Raw genomic sequence first — 7197 nt, 5'->3', positions numbered from 1 at the left:
AAATTTTCAAAGGCAGCTCCTGACAATGTTGTACAAAGTCAAATATTGTAACAAAAATGTCCAAAGACCTGGAATCAGAAAACCAAAAGGGAAGAACAAACTCAGCATTCCTCAAACTGAAGGAATTGTATAAAAAAAATTCAAGCCTTGACTTGAAATATTGAAGGATTCTATGGGCGAAATGGAGTCCTGGTGTGGTGCTGTGGACAGATGTGCTGGACTGCAAAGCCAGTTTGAACCACAAGGTCAGCAGTTTAAGCCCACCAGCCACTCCTCAGAAACCCTATGAAGGGTCGCTGTGGGTTGGAACTGACTCAACGGCACTTAACAACAGCAATGGGCAAAATGTTGAATGATGCAGAAAGCACCAAAAGAAGTTGAAAGGAATACACAGTCACTATATCAAAAAGAAATGGTCAATGTTCAACCATTTCAAGAAGTAGGTAGCATATGATCAGGAACCAATGAATGACATGGATAGAAGGAGCAGCTGGGGACTCTGGACTCAGGGAAGGAGAAGGGCTGTATGCTGGCAGCCGGGAGCAGGTGTGTGGGGTGTACCCTTTGGTTGTTTGATGATGCATGCAGGGGATTGTGATCATTGCAATGAAACAAAATACGATAGGATTAATGTAAAGATAATGTTCACCCATGTAAACTAACACATAATGCACAATAAAAACTTTTTTAAAAAAAGGAACCAATGATACTGAAGGAAGAAGTCCAAGGTGCATTGAAGAACTCCAGGAATAGATGGAATACAAATCGAAATCTTTCAATAAACTAATGAAGCACTGGAAGCATTCACTCATCTGTGCCAAGAAATTTAGAAGACAACTACTTGATCAACTGACTGAATAGATCCATATTTGTGTCCATTCCAAAGATAAGTGGCCCAACAAAATGTGGAAATCATCAGGCAGTATCATTAATATCTCATGCAACAAAAATTTTGCCAAAGATAATTCAAATACAGCTGTAACCGTACATTGACAAGAGTACTTTCAGAGGTTCAAGCCGAATTCAAAAAAGGATGTGGAATGAGGGATATCATTGTTGATGTCAGATGGATCATGGCTGAAAGTAGAGAATACCAGAAAGATGTTTATCTGTGCTTTATTGACTATGCAGAGGCTTTCGATTGTGTGGATCATGACAAGCTATGGACAGCATTGTGAAGAATGAGCACTCCAGAACACTTACTGTGCTCATGAGGAACCTGTACATAGATTGAGGCTGTTGTTGGAATAGAACAAGGGGAACACTGAATGGTTTAAGATCAGGAAAGGGGTGCACCAGGGCTGTATTCTTTCACCATACTATACTTATTCAATCTGTATGCTAAGCAAATAATCCAACAAGCTGGGTTATATGAAGAAAAATGTGGCATCAGGATAGGAGGAAAACTAACAACCTGCAATATGCAGGATAATACAATCTTGCTCGCTGAACGTGAAGAGGACTTAAAATATACTTACTGATGAAGATCAAAGACCACAGCATTCAGTATGTATTGCATCTCAATGTAAAGAAAAAAAAAGTCCTCACCACTGGACCAATAAATAACATCACAATAAATGGAGAAAAGATTGAAGTTTTCAAAAAGTTAAGTTTGCTAGGATCAACCATCACCACTCATGGAAGCAGCAATCAAGAAATCAAATGACATATTGCATTAGGCAAATCTGCTGCAGAAGGCCACTTTAAAATATCGCAGAGTTGAGGACTAAGCTGTGCCTGATCCAAGCCATGGTATTTCAATAACCTCATATTCGTGCAACGGTTGGACAGTGAATAAGGAAGACCATAAAAGAATTGATGCATATGAGCTATGGTATTGGAGGAGAATATTGAAAGTACTATAGACTACCAAAAGAGCAAACAAATCTGTGTTGGAAGTATAGTCAGAGTGCTCCATGGGCACAAATATGGATCTATGCCAGACTTGGTCTCTAATACTTCAGATATATTGTCAGGAGGGGCCAGTCCCTTGAGGAAAATATCATGTTTGGTAAAATGGAGGTTCGGAGAAAAAGAGGAAGACCCCGAATGAGAAGGATTGGCACAGTGGCAGCAGCAATGGGCTCAAATGTAGTTAACAATTATGAGGTTGGTGAAGGACCAGTGTTTCGTTCTGTTATGCATAAGGCCGCTGTGATCGTACGAACTTGATGACACCTAACAACAACAACATTAATGAATGAAAGTATATTTTAAATAGCTGGTTTTAGTTTGGAAAATAGATTTGAGGTGCCTGAACATCTATTCAAAGATTTTCCCAAGAGATGATTCTTGGAAATAAAGTCTTAAGATAAAAAATCAGGAGTTTTATCAAAATAAGATGGCAGGTAAAGCCATAGTAAGAACGCCAATATGACGCAAAATACGGATCAAAATGTAACTGACCAGCATTTTCCTAAACTGCATACAGCATTAACATTCTCCTCTAGAAACATTTATTGAGAATTCTGAGCAACTTGTTTTCTTTGAAATTGATGCCACATTTTTAGTGACTATACATTCACTTGTATTAATCTTGATTCAAGTTAACTTCGCAAAGAAATCCTATCCATTCTCTAAATCCACTGTTGAGAACACTTTCTCTACACGTAGTATTTCGTTCCACGAGCTCAAATTGCTATCTAACCTGTAGTAGGCAGAATAATGACACCCCCCCCAAAGGTGCCCATATCCTAAATGTCTGACTGCTAACTGAGAAGTTGGTGGTTTAATACCCCCAAGTCACTCCATGAGAAAAAGATACGACAATCTGCCCCTGTAAGAATTTCCAGCCTCACAAACTGTATGGGCAGTTCTACTCTCCTCTATGGTGTGCTGTGAGGTGGAATCAACAGCAACAGACTTGTTTTATATCAACAAACTTTGAAATCAGAATATTACCCTAGATCACTGGTAGGTTCGATGTAATCCCAAGAATCCTTAAGAGTGAAAGTAGAGGGTAAAACAGTATCAGTGTGCTAAGGGAGAATCTCAAATGGTCACGCCGACTTTGAAACTAGAAGGGGCCACAAGTCAAGGAATGCAGACAGCTTCTAGAAGCTGGAAAAGTTAACAGACTCTCCTATAAATTCTCCAGAAAGAACTATAGCTTTGCTAACACCTTGATCTTAGCCCAGTGAGTGAGATCCATGTCAGACTGCTTACCCCAGAACTGTAAGATAATAAATTTGTATTGATTTCAGTTCCGACTCATAGTGTGACTCCAGATAGGGTTTCCAAGGGTTTTAAAAATCTTTGCAGTTAACAGAAAACCTCATCTTTCTCCCATGGAGTAGCTGGCGGGCTCAAACCACAAACCTTGTGGGAGAACATTTGTCCATGCATTCATCACAGCTTATACACACCTACTGGTGTTCTGTCAATGTGCCACTTAAAAGTACTCATTGTCAAGTAAGTTTTATAAACGCTCAATTAAAGTTCTAACTTATGTTTAAGATGAACCATTATCATGATAAAAAAATAAAACAGGCTTTCTAAATTGTCTTTATTTTAAAAACCTACAGTTTCAATAAATAAAAAATGATCCTATCTAACCATACAGAAATAGAAATAAATTGGAAAAAAGTTAACTAGAGGCTAAACCACAATACATTTCTAATCTTAAAATTGGGATACATATGCTTTCCTTCAAACAATGAGATTTTATTTCAGATGACTTTGCTCCAAAACATCCATAATGTTGTTATTGTTAACTCAAGTTGGTTCCAACTCACACCCACCCTGCAAAGGGTCTCCCAGGAGCAGCTGGTGGGTTTGAACCACTGACCCTGTGGCTAGCAGCCCAGTGCTTATCTTACAGCACCATGATACACATACTTAATCTTTTTAAATGGTACTAGGACTCCTCTTTAAATGTTGTTGTTGTTAACTTCCATCGAGTCGGTTCTGAGCCCATAGCAACCTTGTGTAGGGTTTCTGAGGAGCGACTGGTAGTTTTGAACCACTGACCTTGTGGTTCAAACTGACCTTACGATCCAATGCATTATCCTGCAGCACCACACCAGAACTCCTCTTTAGATTAGAGGTCTCTTAAAGCTAAACAATCATAATCGGAGTCTTCAGCTGTTGACACCCATGTCTTTGATAAATTGGGGATGTGATTGGTGGTGGTGGTCATGTGCCACTGAGTCGGTTCTGACTCACAGAAACCCCGTATAGGGTTTCTGAAGCTGTAAATCTTTACTGCAGCAGAAAGCCTCATCCCTCAGAACAGTCGGTAGATTCCAACTACAGACTGTGTGATCAGCCGCCCAGTTCATAATCCACTACACTACCAGGGTTCCTTATACTGGGGATGTAGCTCCTTGTTTCTTTAAGATATGGTGATTTCCTGTTCAACAATAATAGATTTGATATATCACGATTTGTTTTATACCATAAGAATCAAAACTCATGTGTACTTCAAGAATACTTTTCAAAAGATCAGAGTACAGCATTATGATATCACATAAGTTTTATTAATGGTTTCCATTTATTTTTAAAAGCTTAGCTAGTGCTAAACAATTTTTTTAAAACCAAAGTCTAATTAATATGAATCATTTGCCATACAGAAACTATATTCACATATAAGACTTTAAATTTAAGCTAACAGTAAAAGCTTAAAACACTGGATACAAAGCAAAACACTGCTCTGAGTCAGTAAAACTGCTCTGCATTACTTAATATACTGCATTTGAAATGACACCCAACTCAGCAGGAAAAACAACATTGTAAATTCAGCCTAAGCAAGCCTAACAATAAGAAGGATATGCAATTCATAATTGTCTTTAAAGGTTTCGAGAAACCAATCATTTGAACCAAAAGCTGTTTTTTTCATTTTGAGGGGAAGATGCTCCGTGTTTCTGAAACAGACCTTTCTATCTATCTTACTAAAATAGCAAATGGCATGAATTCTATCTCCTCTTCCCAGATGCTACTTATACATGATGTTGCAGACTGACTTAACATAGAATTAAGTTACCAAACAGTTCATGCTAACAATTTGCAAAAACAAATATCAACTGTAAACCTAGAAAATTCCCTTTAAAGAATTACCCAAAACCAGCACACATGTAGTTTCACTATTAAACAAGCTGTGTGACTTCTAAACGTGTACCTGATGATGCACACGCACTAAAGACTGCTTTCTCTAAAGGTTTAATACTTGTTGTCAAGTCAATAATTCTTTCAAGGCACTGAAGATTTATGAAGGTGGATTTTCCAAAAATATGTTGAACAATTGCTTACACCGTTAAAAAGCCCTGAGTCAGACTTTCAAAAGCTTCCTGAAATAATAGATCTCAATACAAAATGGCATGTTTGTTTGTTTTATAAAAAACTGCAAGACCATTTTGCTTTGGGGAGGAAAGGAGTCATGTTTAAGAAACAAAATCAAAGTAGACTATAGGAAAAGTAAAATTCTTCCTTACACATTTTGTACGTCAATTAGAACCTGGAGTCACAGATTTAGCACCAAATTGCTGTGGCAAGTCACTTTTCCTGTAGTTATTGTTTAAATTCTCGACAAAACAAAAACTTCTATTTTAATCTCAGGTTCCCATTTCCTACCTACAAATAAGAATAAATGCTGAAAAACATAATACTCTGACAGAATAGGAGGTAGAAAATGCCAATGTAGCAATTTACAATCTCAATCCATCAGCTTCACTATCTAGTTTTTTTTTTCACCCACTACTATCAATTTATCAGTAAATTAAGACTCATTCTACAGGATTTTTCCCTCACTGTAGCACAGTAATATACACAAGAGACAGAATTAAGTAGTTTCCTCAAATTTAATGTTTTAAAGAAGTACAACTGTAAGTATTAATACTGCAATAGTTACATATGTATATATATTCTTTAAAGTTCCATGTCTATATATGATTATCAAGTAATACCAGTAAGAATTCCTATCATAATATCCAAACAAATAAAATTAGGTTGTCTTTTTGAGAGAAAAAATATTTTGAACTTTTAAAAGTAGTCCAAAAAAACTGACATTTTAAACAAGGCACACATAATTTGTGACAATTACTTTCTCAATTTAGTACAAATTCAGAGCTAACCTAATTCTAATGTTTAAAATTGGTTTCTCCCCTCTGACTCAAGATGATATAAGAAATCCTTCCAAGTAAGAGACATTGAAAACTTACTCAGTTACTTTTACTGTCAATACTTTAATGAAAGGGGAGGAGAGGAGAACTGTGGGTCATCCTCACAATTTTAGAAGTGTAAAGTTTGCCATGGTTTTAGGTCTTGCAAACATTAACTATTAAGATAATCCCGGTGTTTCTTGATCTATAATGGTCAAAATTCAATTTTTACACAAACTATTATTATGTAACATTTTAGACGCTCAGAAGATAAGTGCTTTTCCTTCTGGATTAAGAAAAACAAAACACAAAACAACCCAAGCTGTATTAAAGCCTATAATTTACAAAGTAATTGTTCATTAAACTATAATAAAAACTGATTAGCTGAAATACCCTTTACATTCTTCAATGAAATATACCTCTCAACTCTAGACTATGATGAAATCTACATGATCCTCTTATAGATATAGATATATATATATACTGCTTTTTCTCTGTCCTACTTCCTGCAACTTCCCTGCCCCCCCCCCCTTCCCTATGCAATCCCACCCTACTTCTTTTCGTTCCTAACTCTAGCTACTTCTTAGTCCAGTCAAGGTCCAGATTGCAGAACAAAGAACAGCAATTGGGCAACATATAAACTAGACAATAAGTTTCCATCATGTAAAAATGACCAGGCAATATTTGAATACAGAAATTTAAATGGAAAAATCTTAAGCAACATGCATTTCAATATGTTAAAATGGTCTTAAAGGCTAAAGCCAACAAAGACAGGAATTTTAAAAAGTCATTTCCAAAAAAAAAAAAAAAAAAATCATTTCCAACATTATTTATCAATTAACTTTATGTTCAGTAGCTAGCTGATCAATATGTGGTGTTTAAGATTACAAATATCTTAATCAAGCATAATTCAGCCAGCTAAAGTAAAGACTTATACAACATAATTTTCCTACTCTAATACTAAAAGGTTTTTACTTGACAAAAACCTTCTTGCTCCCACAAAATTAAATATGCATATAGTACAAGGGATAAGAAGAACATTAACTTATGTGAACAAAAACTTTCAGAATAGCACCATCTAGTAAACCGTGTGTTTTGAGTC

This window comes from Chrysochloris asiatica, unplaced genomic scaffold (genome assembly GCF_000296735.1).
Source record: "Chrysochloris asiatica unplaced genomic scaffold, ChrAsi1.0 scaffold00103, whole genome shotgun sequence".
Lineage (NCBI taxonomy): Eukaryota > Metazoa > Chordata > Mammalia > Afrosoricida > Chrysochloridae > Chrysochloris > Chrysochloris asiatica.
The sequence above is the reverse complement of the archived record's forward strand: the minus strand, read 5'-3'. Positions refer to the sequence as shown.